The sequence below is a fragment of the Oryx dammah genome, unplaced genomic scaffold (genome assembly GCF_014754425.2).
Source record: "Oryx dammah isolate SB20612 unplaced genomic scaffold, SCBI_Odam_1.1 HiC_scaffold_4, whole genome shotgun sequence".
In the NCBI taxonomy this organism is placed as follows: domain Eukaryota; kingdom Metazoa; phylum Chordata; class Mammalia; order Artiodactyla; family Bovidae; genus Oryx; species Oryx dammah.
The window spans coordinates 21304769-21320757 of record NW_024070188.1 but is presented as its reverse complement, the minus strand read 5'-3'; the positions used below and the strand labels follow the sequence as shown (position 1 = coordinate 21320757).

The window sequence follows — 15989 nt, the reverse complement described above, 5'->3', positions numbered from 1 at the left end:
TCCAGTATTCTGGCCTGGAGAATTCCATGGACTGTATAATCCATGGACTACATTCCATGGGGTCGCTAAGAGTTGGACAAGACTGAGCGATTTCAGATATGTAAGTATTTGAATTTCAAATTTTGAAAGTAGTTGGATTTCAAATATGTAAGTAATTTTAGACTTGGTTCTTAAGAAGATTATAAAATAATTGAGTCAAATTTTGGTGTTCTTGCAATTTTTCATCTGCCAGTTCCTTTGTTCCTCTTTGTTTACTCACCTTGTCTGTATTCCATCATTGTGTACTCCTCACTGAATTGTCAGTTATCACTGTAACACTTCTGCTCCATCATACATCAGCTGCTGTACTCCTGCCTGTAACTGAAATTTCTCTCCTAGCATTTTGTTTGTGTGTAATATATAGATTTAGTATTTGAAAGTTAGTGTTCTTGAATGTTCAACATAGGGGACATTATCCTACTCAGGTCACCCTAGTATATCCATGAAAGTCTGTGAATCCCTTAAAATTGTATAAAAATTTTGAGTGGACATGCATGCGTGTGTTTTTTGGGAGGAGAGCAGGCAGTGCTTTTATCAGATTCTCAGAGTCTGTTTCCCACAGAGAAGTTAAGCACTACTGTCTATTAGAACTGATTGGAGCCTTGCTTCCCAGGAAACAAGGGAATGTTTTCCAAGATAATGATACTGCTTTTGTTGTTATCCATTTGTACCTCCAATCATTCTCACTAATCTTCCACTAACAACTTCATCATTGGCTTGTTGTCATTTAAAACCACCAGTCAAAAGACCCACAAAGTACTTCTCATCACTTGCAAAGCAGATCACAACTAGATCACCACCCTAAGAAAACCTACTTACATTACTGACGACAAAATGAAGGGAAGGATTGCTGTTTCCCAGTGAAGTTAAGCGGCCGAAACAGTCTTTCCTGTTTCATTACTTCCAAACAGAACAGACCAAATGTTCATTTTGCAAAGCTATTTTCATTTTCTCTCTCTCTCTCTTTTTTTTTTTTGCCAATCATGCAAAAATGCTGTTATTAAAATAAATACTTTGTTATAATTTGAGGGTGTGTGTGTATTCCCCTCTCTAAGAGGAAAACTTTAGTAACTTAGGTTGCCATTGAGATCTACCTTTCACAGTCTCACATGGAATGGTAATATAGCATTTTATCATCTTCTCTTTCAAATGTGATATACTGTTCCAGTTATACAAATACTTCCTTTGCCCAGCTCAGCCCTAATTGGAAATTAGGCAAGGAAATAAAAATCCCAAAGGATTAACCTCAGTATCCAATCACTGTCTCAGCCTTCTTTTTATGTATTAGTTGAATCTCCCACACTTATCTTCAGTGGAGTTATAAAAAAGTTATAAGGCTTTCATCTTTTGTCTAAGTTGCACATACTTGAAAGCCATTTTCAGTATCAAGCTAAATTATAAATTCCTTGAAAAAAATAAATCTGCTAAATCACTACTTTCAAGTTGTTGATATAATTGAATGATTGAATGTTTCACTTTTCAGTTTTTTGATGTGCACATATATAGTCCAAGACAAGCTCTAAGCTTTCTTTTCTCTATGATGAATCAGTTCAGTTCAGTTGCTCAGTTGTGTCTGACTCTTTGCGACCCCATGAATAGCAGCACACCAGGCCTCCCTGTCCCTCACCATCTCCTGGAGTTCACTCAGACTCACGTCCATCAAGTCAGTGATGCCATCCAGCCATCTCATCCTCTGTTGCCCCCTTCTCCTCCTGCCCCCAATCCCTCCCAGCATCAAAGTCTTTTCCAATGAGTCAACTCATCACATGAGGTGGCCAAAGTATTGGAGTTTCAGCTTTAGCATCAGTCCTTCCAAAGAAAACCCAGGACTGATCTCCTCTAGAATGGACTGGTTGGATCTCCTTGCAGTCCAAGGGACTCTCAAGAGTCTTCTCCAACACCACAGTTCAAAAGCATCAATTCTTCAGCACTCAGCTCTCTTCACAGTCTCATTCTCACATCCATACATGACTACTGGAAAAACCATAGCCTTGACTAGACAGACCTTTGTTGGCAAAGTAATATCTCTGCTTTTGAATATGCTATCTAGGTTGGTCATAACTTTTCTTCCAAGGAGTAAGCGTCTTTTAATTTCATGGCTGCAATCACCATCTGCAGTGATTTTGGAGCCCCCCAAAATAAAGTCTGTCACTGTTTCCACTGTTTCCCCGTCTATTTCCCATGAAGTGATGGGACCAGATGGCATGATCTTCGTTTTCTGAATGTTGAGCTTTAAGCCAACTTTTTCACTTTCCTCTTTCACTTTCATCAAGAGGCTCTTTAGTTCCTCTTCACTTTCTGCCATAAGGGTGGTGTCATATACATATCTGAGGTTATTGATATTTCTCCTGGCAATCTTGATTCCAGCTTGTACTTCTTCCAGCCCAGGATTTCTCATGATGTACTCTGCATAGAAGTTAAATAAGCAGGGTGACAATATACAGCCTTGACGTACTCCTTTTCCTATTTGGAACCAATCTGTTGTTCTATGTCCAGTTCTAACTGTTGCTTCCTAACCTGCATATAGGTTTCTCAAGAGGCAGGTCAGGTGGTCTGGTATTCCCATCTCTTTCAGAATTTTCCACAGTTTATTGTGATTGATAATAAGTAATGCTTAATTTATAAAATAAACTTTCTTCAGAAATTTCTAAACTGTGTTCCTGTATCCCCCCATTCCCTAACAAACATTCTGCACACAATGCTTATGTTAGTGATAAACCTGTTCCTTTTTACCCAGGTTATTCTGTTGAGTCCAAAGTTGAAAAAGTCTAAAGATCACTTTTTGTTACCCTACTGATGTTGATACTAGAGTATTTTCAACCTGTGTGTATTTGGTTTTGGCTTTAAATGTGTAAGTTCCTTAGAGAACTTATTCATTTTCTTCACTGCATTTATTAATATCTCTCACCTTTAGTTATTTGTTTACGGTCCACCTCTTCCATTATATCTTAAAACTCTACAAGGATAGAGATTATGTCCATAAGTTTACTTGACTGTATCCAGTATCTTATACAGGGCCCAGCACATGGTAGACACTCAATAACAAGCTGTTGGACAAATGAATGCATACTTTGAAACAGGACAAAAATGAATGGCTACAGTTTAGACTACTGTTCTTGACCGAGTGCACATAGCTTTAGGAATCTACAGCACACATAGAAACTCTTAAAGTTGAATACTGGTGAATCCTACAAAAAAAAAAGCAGCTACAAATAGAAACTCCCAAGTTCACATTGGTTTTCTCTGGTTTGTGATCGCAGAAGGAAGATTTGTATTGAAGTCAATGATACCTGCTCCCCTATTTATTCATTCTCCACCTTCCACTCCTAATGAGCTGAAAGAGTGAGCACCTGGCTGATTGTAGCCCCAACAGACTGTTCACTACTGACCTGTTATTTGTTTTCAACACACTCCATCAGGTTCGCAGTTCACATTGTGAATGTCCCATGTGAGTGTTTTAAGGATAAATACCTTTTTTACTGCTACACATGCAGCTGCTCAATTTAAATCACTAACAGGAACAGGCCGAAGTAAGTGATAAGTAAGTAGACAAGAAACTCAGAACGCTGTCAGACGAACAGCTCATAGTGGAAAACCAGCAAAGTTGCTCAGGAATGGGGGTATTTCCCTTTATAGGTTCCTCATCAACATAGGCAGAAGTAAAGAGGTTGTGAGTTTGAGTGGGAAATAGGACCCAGTGTAAGAGACAAGCTCAACTTTTCCGCCCGTGAGATTCCAGATAATCAACAGATTTAATCCCTCAAACAAAGGCAGACAAATTTGGTTAAACCAGGCTGGTGAATTATTGCAGATCTAGCTGCTTCTGTTGGCAAGCAATCACTGAAAGGTTTTTTCAAAGTTTACTTATAGAAAGAGATAACAAAACTATTGAAAACAAACAGGTAAAAATCTTCTCTGTTATGATTACAAAAGACAGTGAAACAGATATCTTATGAAGAAAGATAACAATTATACTTATGACTGCTATATAAAACCCTAGTTGGTTAGATTGACCAGCATCGTTTAGCTCTTTGAATCCATTCAATTTGTCCTCAAACATTGTAGAAATAAATGTATATAATGCTTTAAATGTATAAAGTAGAACATGAGAGTTGGAAACAAGAATAAAATTGAAACATAAACATCCGTGTGCTGATAGACTACTATCCATTTCTATCAAAGGCAAACTGATCATGTAGCAACTCAATGCTTTAGGAGAAATGTAGAGAGAACTTGGATCAGTTATACTTACAATTCTATTCTCAGGTATAATTTATCTAAAATAGTCTCAGTTGCCTGGCCATTGATCAAAGTTACTTTTCATTTGTTTACACATTCTTTCCTTTCTTGGGTAGAAGGCATATTAAACTGTGCCTACGCTATATTCTTATTCAACAAATACTTAAGTGTCTTCTATGTCTCTAGCATAGGTGCTGGAGAAACAAAAGTGAACAAAACAGAAAAAGAAATCCATCTCTCGTGAGGCTTACACTCTAATGGAGGAGGCCAATAATTACAGAAAATGTATGTTTTATAATATATTAGAAGGTATTAAGAAGGTTGTAAAGAATAAAGAAGCAGAGAGGGAGATAGAAAGTTCCAGAGTTGGTAAGGCAAGTTGGTCGTTCAAGGGCTTGCTGAGAAGATGAGACATTTGAACAAAGATTTTTAAAAGGTGAGGGAGAGGAGCCTGCAGCTATGGGCGAAAAGAGTGATCCAGTTACAAAGGCTTGAAGAGGGAGACTTTCCTGGCAGCCCAGTGGTTAAGACTTTGCTTGCAGTCAGTGCACGTAGTCTGATCCTTGCTTGTGGAACTAGGATCCCACATGATTTGTGGTCAAAAAACCAAAACATAAAGCAGAAGCAATAAAGACTTAAAAAAAAAAAAAGTTGAGTAGAGAGCATCCAGAATAGCAAAGAGTAGCATTTGGAGTGAAGGGACTAAGGAGGGGGCAGTAAGAGATGGACTAGAGAAATGACTGGGGACACATATGAGGGCCTTGTAGATCATTATAAGGACTTTAAGTGGGAAGTTATGGAAAGGGTTTCAATCGTAGAGTGATATAGATCTTAATTTACATTTTTTAGATCATTCATTGCTTTTTCATGTTCTTTTTTCAAAAGCTTTTATTGGAGTAGAGCTGATTTACAATGTTATGTTACCTGATTTAAGTTTTTAAAGGGTCAGTTTGTTTCTGTGTTGAGAGTAGATCGGAAGAGAGTTGGTAGTCATTACAATAATTTAGGCAAGATGATGGTGACTCTGGTGAGTCTAGTAATAGCAGTGAAAGTCAGAAGTAGTCAAGTTCTAGATATATTTAAAAACCACAGCCAACAGAAGTTGCTGACTTACTTAGAAAAATTGCCAACTCTAAAATTCAAATTTTTTCTTTTTTCAATTTCCATTATACCTACACTAAGGATGTGGGTATAAATTCAGGAAGTCAAATTATTTGGCTATAGAACCTACATTTTGAAATAGGTAAATGTTCAAGAAAAACTGCATAATATTTCTCTAATTTTGTACTATCACTATTTTTCCTAAAATATTCAATAAAATGAGAGAAAAGATATAACACAGTTTGTATTTTTCTCTTACTAAGTATGTAGTAAATATTATTTTTAATGAAGTGTGGCTGAAACATTTATTTTGAGCTTCATGGTTCTTTCTTGGTGTTTACCTAACAACAGCATAATATGTCCATCTTGGAAAATGCAAAAGATCAAACATTTGGCTTCAAAGACAGTAAAGGACAAACAGGAAAAGAAGAATCATTGACATTCGTCAACTTTTGAACTCTACCACTCTCTCTTACTTGGTGTGTTTCCACACTTCACTTTCATGCTCAGTTTAAAACTACTAGAACTTGCTTTAGTAAACACGAGATGATAAAAGCATTTTCTTTCGATTATGAAGTAAACCAAAAATTTAAACTCCACTTAAGAAAATAATCTTCCAGGAGATACAAGAAAAACAAAACACTTATGAGTTACAATTTCAACGAATGATAGAAGGCTGGCAAGAGAGGTGTCTGATGACTTCCTAGTTCGAGTACTAGGAAGATCTGAGAGAGAATTTTATGTGAGCAACTAGAGAAGAGAAAAAATAAAATCTCCAGGTCAATGTTTCCCAAACTTTCTTAAGATGTTAATAGTTGTCCTTTGATAAAAGGATTTTTATTTAATTAAATGGGAAACTTTGCATTAGACTAAGTAGGCATATCCCCCCAAATCCCTTGCCCCAGCCAAGGTCTCTGATTTCTCAGCCTTTACCCTAGAGAGGTACAGACACATGGAGATATCATTTATAAAATGCACCTGCTAAGTGCTTTGTCCATTTGAAAATAGGGTTGTACCTTTTTCTTAAGGTTTCCTTATAAATTCTGCTACATATATGAATTAAAATTATTTTCTAACACTCTATATCTTGTCTTCTCAAACCTCTCTCCATTGTTAGTCCCTAGGATATTGGAGAAAAATAATGTCCCATATAGGTTAGAATGACAAGATCAAGGAAACAACTTCATGGGTAAGTCAGGAAATGATGGTTCTTTTGCTGCTAAACTGAAGTTTCCATAGATGCCAACTTCAAAAATGAAGTCTCATTTTCTATAAATGCCACAATGAGACTGAAGCTGCAGATTTATCTGAATGCTGTAGTTTGGCACTGGGGGAGATATTTGCTGGTTTCACTTCATCTTTAGGATATTTAGTCAGAATTGACTCCTAGGATAAAACATAGACCATCAGTTGTCAATGCAGGAGAGGTAAGAGACACAGGAGATGCAGAGATGGGTGGGGAAGATCCCTGGATGGGGAAAATCCCTGGGTGGGGAAGAAGGGATCTTCTTCACTATGCCTGGAAAATCCCATGGACAGATGAGCCTGGAGGGCTACAGTCCATAGCGTCACAAAGAGTGGAAAAGTTGGACACGACTGAAGCAACTTAGCACACAGACAGGCTTGCAAGCAAAACATAAGAATCAGTGAAGGCAGAGATGAAATTCTGTCTCCACCATCTAATAGCTGAATGAAACTAGCCAAGTAACTTAATTCCTCAGTTCTCTTATCTGTAAATAGAGCTAATAATATCAACCTCCTAGGATTGCTATGAGAATTTGTTGTTGTTTTTCACTCGCTCAGTTGAGTCTGATTCTTTGCAACCTCATGGACTGCAGCATGCCAGGCTTCCCTGTCCTTCACCATCTCCCACAGCTTGCTCAAACTCATGTCCGTTGAGTCAGTGATGCCATCCAACCATTTCATCCTCTGTCGTCCCCTTCTCCTCCTGCCTTCTATTTTTCCCAGCATCAGGGTCTTTTCTAATGAGTCAGCTTTTCGCTTCATGTAGCCAATGTATTGGAGCTTCAGCTTCAACATCAGTCTTTCCAGTGAATATTCAGGACTGGTTTCGTTTAGGACTGATCTCCTTGCAGTCCAAGGGACTCTCAAGAGTCTTCTCCAACACCACGATTCAAAAGCATCAATTCTTCGATGCTCAGCCTTCTTACCAAATCTGAAGAGCACCTAATTTAGCACCTGGCACTTGTAGTTGCTGCTGCTGCTGCTGCTAAGTCGCTTCAGTCGTGTCTGACTCTGTGCGACCCCAGAGAAGGCAGCCTGCCAGGCTCCCCTGTCCCTGGGATTCTCCAGGCAAGAACACTGGAGTGGGTTGCCATTTCCTTTTCCAACTCATGAAAGTGAAAAGTGAAGTGAAGTCGCTCAGTCGTGTCCGACTCTTAGTGACCCCATGGACTGTGTCCTCCAGGCTCCTCCATCCATGGGATTTTCCAGGCAAGAGTACTGGAATGGGGTGCCATTGCCTTCTCCACCTATAGTTGTTAAATAGCTACTATTAGTGAAAGAACTAGAGTCAGACTCTATCTTGGTATTTTTGACATGTGGATCAGACACAGGCACTTATTCTTTATTTCTATTTTGTAATCTATTCTCAAAGTACTGGGTCCAAAATTGAAATGAGACATTGATTTAAAGTCCACTAAGCAGCCCAGAGGCAAGAGACTGACCTTTCAGTGACCGTACCTTCCTCCAGGAGCTCTAGAGTTCATATTCTAAGCTGAACCCAATCTTTTTTTTTTTAATGGTTATTTTGAATACTTAAAAAAAAAGTTATTTGTAAATTTTGAAAAAAAAATTTCCATTAATAAGAGATTTTGTAATACAGTAGGAAAGTTCTTTATTCTTAGGCTTTTTTTTTTAAGTCAGGAACAAGGCTTATGACATCCTAGAAAAATATTGTTCAACATCCCCACCTACTGGTAACTCTAAATAATATTTTTCAATTAGTGAAAACTGAAAAATTTAAAGATATAAAGTACTACTGCTAATAATAATGATTAACATATACTGAGCACTTTAAGGTCGTGGAGAACTTATCAAGAATTTTATGAAAGGGCAAATGACAGAATAATAAACTATTTTTGGATTGAGTCAATACAACCTAAGGAAGAAATAATAATTTTCAACATTATCATTAGGTAAGAGGACAAATCACTGACTCAATCCAAAGCAGGATTTTGGGGCCACATCATCTTAGGGGTACAAAATCACACAGCCTCCTAAATGACCTCTCAGCCTCCAGTTTTTTTCCCCAGGTGTATCTGTTCTGTACGGTGACATTTATTTTCTCACACAGATTAAAAACAAAGGAAAAAAGTTTCTGGATAGACACTTTCAAAAAGACTTAAAATTTTTTTTTTATCAGAGACAAGTCTTCAAGCCAATACTTTCACTTGATAGGGTTGAACTTGTGGGAGAAAAAGATTTAAAGGTGAAGCCCCGAAGTCAAGAGAACATGAAGTATTTGCCTTTTAAAGTTGATTTGAAAAAAAAATGTATGATGGTTTTCCATCCTGATTAGAATAAGAGCTCATACACTGTGGGAAATGGGAGATGGGGAAAGAGATTGTGGTGCAGATAATGAGGCCCTGGAACTTAGCCTGAGCCTGGTGCTGTAAGGGGATGACACATTTTGGAATTTGGGAAGAGAGGGAGTGTATTTTACAAGTGAAAGGAATGAAAGTAATCTGTGGCCACAGAATGGACTGTAGTGCTTGTCATACATTTTTTGACACTTGTCACCAAGAGATGGCATGTGAGATCCATGGCCCCTCTCTTTGAATCTTGGCTGGTTCTAGAATCTCTTTGATTGATACAATATCACAGAAGTGACACAATGCAAATTTCCAGGCCCAAGTCTTTAGAAATGGGCACTTCTTGATTCTTGGAATAGTCTGGGTACTCTGAGGCTCCATGTAAGAATCCCACACCAATGTTATCCTATATGTATAATTGTTCTTTTCATGGTGATTCTATGGTTAGATACAAGCACCAGATTTCTTAACAAAGTGTTTTAGTGTATCTGTTGAATATCTATTTTGAAATGCATGTTGCTTATTATTAATTATCTTTCTTTAGTTCACTCTTTATATTGGAGCCAGTGCATTATATTGATTAAATATGTGTGTACCTATCTATGAATTTCTCTAGTAAAGTGAGTATTACAAAATATTTCTTATAACAATGGGATGTGGAGGTGTGGGTTTATAGGGCTAAGAACCACTGATACAAGTGTGTACGACACAGACCCTTTGCTGGTAGGAGGTCTAGCAAGCTTGCTATCGTACTGATAAGACTGTGACCCTTTAAATCAAGCCAGGCTGGATTTGATCCTGATTCCTCATTTACTAACCATGAGATCTCAGGCAAGTAACTTAAATTCTTTGAATCTCAGTTTTGTCATTTATAAAAAACTCATGTTTTCATCTAACTCAAAGAATCAGTGAGGATAAAACCACGTAACATATAAAGTAACTTAACACAGTGCTCAGCACTTGTGTTTGGTATGCGTGTGTGTATGTGTGCTAAGTTGCTTCATTGTGTCCGGCTCTTCGCAACTCTGTGCACTGTCGCCCCCCGGGATCCTCAGTCCATGGGATTCTCTAGGCAAGGATACTGGCCTGGGTGGCTGTGTCCTCCTCCAGGGGATCTTCCCGACCTAGGGATTGAATCTAGCTTTCCTGTGTCTTCTGCATCTCAGGCGGATTCTTCACCACTGAGCCACAAGGTAAGCCCTGGTATGCAATGTCGTATTATTAAAACTCCCAAAGTTTATTAATCCCTATAATGAATATTGAATACCAATTAGAAGCAAAGTGCTATATACTGTTAATGATACAGATATTGATAAATGTTTTGTATTTATTCTTTTATTCCTGAGGAACTTGTGTCCATTCTGGCTTAAAGGATTCAATGTGCTATCCTTCTACTGTGTGTTTTTTTTCCAAGTACAAAGAATTCTACCCCTTTCAGTTTATCCCAGTTATTTCTTCTGGGTCTTGAATTTGCATTCAGATATATCAAAATCTTAGTTTGGGGATTTTTTTGAATTTCCTCTCTCTCACTCTCCATAGTCTCATTAGCATCTCTTATTTCCCTGCTGGACATTAGGACTGGACACAGGTGAACGTGAGGTTCAGTTCTCTATGTCATCAGTCTGTGTACAGAAGAGATCATTCTGTTGGGTGAGGCTAGGCAGCCTGCTTCCTCAGCAAGTCTGGGTGTGTCCTCTTAATGCAAGAATCAAGGTGCATCCCTGAGAAGGAGGGAGCCTTGCTTCCTACAAAAGAGTAGGGTTTTTCACAAAGCTACCCCTACAGAGAGGGCTTCAGGCCTGCTGCTCACAGAATAAAGCAGTGAAAACATCATATCCTTCCATTCTCTGGCTCAATGAATCTGAAAACATCAGAATGTCATGAATTTGAAAAAAAATGACTTCACAATCTTAACTTTTAAGTTAAATTCAGGATTACATTATCCATGACATGTATTCATATCCCTACAAATTTTCATTTTCTAGCTTAAAAATTTGAGCTCATTCCCATCAAAGTGGATGATAAAATAATTGAAAGTCTAACATATGCCTGCTGTTGGCACCATGGAATTACTTTTTCACTCTATAGGCTTGTAATTATCAACATACCGGAACAGGGTCAAAACAGAAATCTTCCTTACTATGACCCTGACTCTACTCAAGTCCATCTTTTTACCTTAATCACTTCCTGTCTCAACTATTGGTATTTCTTTTTTTTATTTATGGTCTTCTTTGATCCTTTTATTTCTAACTAAGTGAATGCTGAAGGCAGCTGGTAATTCATAGATTATTTAATGGAAACTCTTTGTAGGAGAATTTTCCATTAGTTTAATTCTCCTTACGTGATCCTCCACCAAGTCATATAATGATCTTGACAATTTGCCTAGAATCTCTGGAGGGACCAATTGACTTTTATGTCTCCTATGTCTCCCTTCAAAATTAACTCATGGTTAGAAACAGATAATCAACCACCTTTTTAATAGTTACAGTAGCTATGCTGTGAGGATGAAGTGGCTATTTATTCTGTTCGTAAAAGTGAAGCTTATTTCACATTTATTCTAAGTTTGTGACTAGGTTTAATATACACTTTGGTTTTACATCAGATTTTACGTTGCCTTACACATTAATGAATTAAGTTCCTAGAGATGTGAACAAACAGAAAGTACAGAGAGATCAACCTAAGATGTGTAATGGTATGTAATTATTTGTTTTCCATGTTAGTGTAAATGTTACTGTAGTATACTTTACTACTGTGCCATTTAATTTTTTAAGTTGTATTATTTTCAAAGTGGTAGATTTTCTAATTTACTTTTATGGATACAATTTGTTGAAAGACGTGTTGTTAAAATTCAATATAGTTGACTTATTGTGTATATGGATATACATTTTTAGTACTACAGATTTTAGGAAAATGATCCATAAGGCTTTGTATTTGAAATATTAATCACTTGATGTTTTTAGCTGTTTTGGTTTTATAAAGTTAATATCAAAGCCACTTTTTTGCTTTTCTTTCTCTTATTAACTCCTCCTCCCCTTCACCTTTATTTATTTTTTTTAACCTGAAATGCATGATTTTGTTTTTGTTTTTGTTTGCCAACATGATTAGCAGGTTTCATCCAAGGATAAAAATGGGTTCTATCACAATAAATGGGTTTTTATGTATCTTGCATTTTTAATGTTATAGTTTATATTTCTTTATTTTATGTAGAATAGTAAAAATTCTCTTGAAATTTCACTTCACATCATCTGTGCATGTGTGCTAGGCTGCTTCAATCATGTCTGACTCTTTGCAATCCCATGGACTCCTCTGTCCATGGGATTCTCCAGGCAAGAATATTAGAGTGGGTTTCCATTTTCTCCTCCAGGGGATCTTCTTGACCCAGGGATCAAACCTGTGTCTCTTACATCTCCTGGCAGGTGGGTTGTTTACCGTTAGTGCCACCTGGGAAACCCTCACATCATCTATATATGGCTTATCAAAAAGATAACATATGTAACATGCTTTCTGATACAATAATTTTTTCTATTTTTTATTTAAATATTAAAAAAATTTTTTACAGTGTTGTGTTGGTTTCTGCCATACAGCAAAGCAAATCAACCGTAATTATATATACATCTCCCCTCTCCTTAGCTTCCCTCCTTTCCCCGCACCCCATCCCTCAAGGTCATCACAGAGAGCCAGAGTGGGCTTCCTGTGCTACACAGCAACATCTCACCAGCTTTCCAGCTTTCCATCTTACATCTGACAATATATATACATTTTATATATATATATAGATGCTGCTTTCTCCATTCATCCCACTCTCTCCCACCCTGACTGTGTCCACAAGTCCATTGTCTACATATGTGTCTCCATTCCTTCCTTGCAAATAGATTGATCAGTACCATCTTTCTAGATTTCATATATATGTGTTAGTATACTATATTTGTTTTTCTCTTTGTGATTTACTTCACTCTTTATAACAATCTCTAGGTTCATCCACCTCATTAGAAAGGGCTCAAATGCATTCTTTTTTATGGCTGAGTAATGTTCCATTGTAAATATGTACCATATCTTCTATATCCATTCATCTGTTGATGGACATCTTGGTTGCTTCCATGTTCTGGCTATTGTAAACAATGCTGTTATGAACATTGAGGTACATGTGTCTTCTTTGATTATGGTTTTCTCAGGGTATATGCCTAGTAGTAGCGTTGCTGGGTCATATGGTTGATTTATTCCTAGGTTTTATTTTTAAAAGAATCTCCATACTCTTCTCCATAATGGCTGTATCAGTTTACATTCCCACCAACAGTGAAGGAGGATTCCCTTTCCTCCACATCCTCTCCAGCATTTATTGTTTATAGATTTTTTTGATGATGGCCTTTCTGACTGGTGTGAGATGATACATCATTGTAGGTTTGATTTGCATTTCTCTAATAATTAGTGATGTTGAGCATCTTTTTATATGTTTATTAGTCATCTGTATGTCTTCTTTGGAGAAATATCCCAACCCTGCAGCAGGCCACCACTGACCCACACCTCCACTGGAGACTCCTGGACACTCACAGGGAAGTCTGAGTCAGTCTCTTGTGGGGTCACTGCTCCTTACTCCTGGGTCCTGGTGCACACAGGGTTCTGTTTGTGCCCTCCAAGAGTCTATTTCCCCAGTTCTGTGTAAGTTCTGGAAGATCCATGGTGGGATTAAATGGCAACCTCCTCCAAAAGGGCTTATGCCATACCGAAGTCTGCTGCACCCAGAGCCCCTGCCCCTGTGGCAGTCCACTGCTGACCCGTACCCCCACAGCAGATGCTCAAATGTACTTCTGTCTGTCTCTGTGGGGTCTCTGGGTCCTGGTGCGTGCAAGGTTTGTTTGAGCTCTCTGAGCATTTCTAGTGGGAATGGGGTTTGATTCTAAACACAAATTTGCCCCTCCTACCGTCTTACTGGGGCTTCTCCTTAGCCCTTCGAAGTGGGATATCTCTTCAAAGTTGCTCCAGCACTGCGCAGCCACCACTCCAGCGTTTACCATCTTGCTGGAGCTTCTCTGACCTTGGATGTGGGGTGAACAACAGTAAGTAAACCATGAACTTCCAGATGTTCAAGCTGGTTTTAGAAAAAGCAGAGGAACCAGAGATCAAATTGCCAACATCCTCTGGATCGTTGAAAAACAAGAGAATTCCAGATAAAAACATCTATTTCTTCTTTATTGACTACATCAAAGCCTTTGACTGTGTGGATCACAACAAACTGTGGAAAATTCTTCAAGAGATGGGAATATCAGACCACTTGACCTGTCTCTTGAGAAATCTGTTTGCAGGTCAGGAAGCAACAGTTAGAACTGGACATGGAACAACAGACTAGTTCCAAATCGGAAAAGGAGTATGTCAAGGCTGTATATTGTCACCCTGCTTATTTAACTTACATGCAGAGTACATCAGGAGAAAGCTGGGCTGGATGAAGCACAAGCTGGAATCAAGATTGCCAGGAGAAATATCAATAACCTCAGATATGCAGATGATACCACCCTTATGGCAGAAAGTGAAGAGGAACTAAAAAGCCTCTTGATGAAAGTGAAAGAGGAGAGTGAAAAAGTTGGCTTAAAGCTCAACATTCAGAAAACTAAGATCATGGCATCTGGTCCTATCACTTCATGGCAAATAGATGGGGAAACAGTGGAAACTGTGTCAGACTTTATTTTTGGAGGCTCCAAAATCACTGCAGATGATGATTGCAGCCATGAAATTAAAAGATGCTTACACCTTGGAAGGAAAGTTATGACCAGCCTAGACAGCATTTTAAAAAGCAGAGACATTACTTTGCCAACAAAGGTCCATCTAGTCAAAGCTATGGTTTTTCCAGTAGTCATGTATGGATGTGAGAGTTGGACTATAAAGAAAGCTGAGCACCGAAGAATTGATGCTTTTGTACTGTGGTGTTGGAGAAGACTCTTGAGAATCTCTTGGACTGCAAGGAGATCCAACCAGTCCATCCTAAAGGAACTCAGCCTTGAATATTCATTGGAAGGACTGATGCTGAAGCTGAAACTCCAATACTTTGGCCACCTGATGTGAAGAACTGACTCATTCGAAAAGACCCTGAAGCTGGGAAAGATTGAAGGTGGGAGGAGAAGGGGACTACAGAGGCTGAGATGGCTGGATGGCATCACCGACTCAATGAACATGAGTTTGAGTAAACTCCAGGGGTTGGTGATGGACAGGGAGGCCTGGCGTGCTGCAGTCCATGGGGTTACAAAGAGTCAGACATGACTGAGCGACTGAACTGAACTGATTGTTTCCTTTGCTGTGCAAAAGCTTTTAAGTTTAATTGGGTCCATTTCTTTATTTTTGTTTTAATTTCCATTACTCTAGGAGGTGGGTCACAGAGGATTGGTGTGATTTATGATGAGAAGCATACTGCTTGTGTTTTCCTCTAAGAGCTTTATAGTGTCTGACATTACACTTAAGTCTTTAATCCATTTGAGTTTATTTTTGTGTATGGTGTTAGGAAGTGTTCTAGTTTCAGTCTTTTGCATGTAGTTGTCCAGTTTTTCCAGCACCACTTATTGAAGATGCTATCTTTTCTCCATTGTATATTCTTGATTCCTTTTCAATTTGTCAAAGATAAAGCACCCATAGGTGTATAAGTTTATCTCTGGGCCTTCTCTCTCATCCCATTGGTCTACATTTCTGTTTTTGTGCCAGTACCATACTTTCTTGATGGCTGTAACTTTGTAGTACAGTCTAAAGTCGGGAAGGTTGATTCCTTCAGCTCCATTTTTTCTTTGTCAAGATTCTTTGGCTATTTGAGGTCTTTTGTGTTTCTGTGAAAATTGTGAAAATTTTGTTCTAATTCTGTGAAAAATACTATTGATAGTTTGATAGGTATTGCCTTGAATCTGTAGATTGCTTTGGGTAATATAGTGATTTTCACAATATTGATCCTTTCAATCCAAGAACATTGTATATATTTCCATGTGCTGTGTCATCTTTGATTTCTTTCATCAGTGTTTTATAGTTTTCTGCATATAGGTCTTTCATCTCTTTAGGTAGGTTTATTCCTAGATATTTTATTCT

General features: G+C 38.1%; 1 long non-coding RNA gene across 1 annotated transcript; it reads right to left on the bottom strand.

Moving 5' to 3' along the window:
• Positions 1 to 922: 922 nt before the first annotated feature.
• LOC120862462 lies at positions 923 to 15731 on the bottom strand. Its single transcript, XR_005720776.1, has 3 exons — positions 15599 to 15731; positions 13737 to 13742; positions 923 to 939 (listed from the first exon to the last, which is right to left on the bottom strand). It is a non-coding gene; the product is annotated as an uncharacterized LOC120862462 (long non-coding RNA).
• Positions 15732 to 15989: the final 258 nt, after the last annotated feature.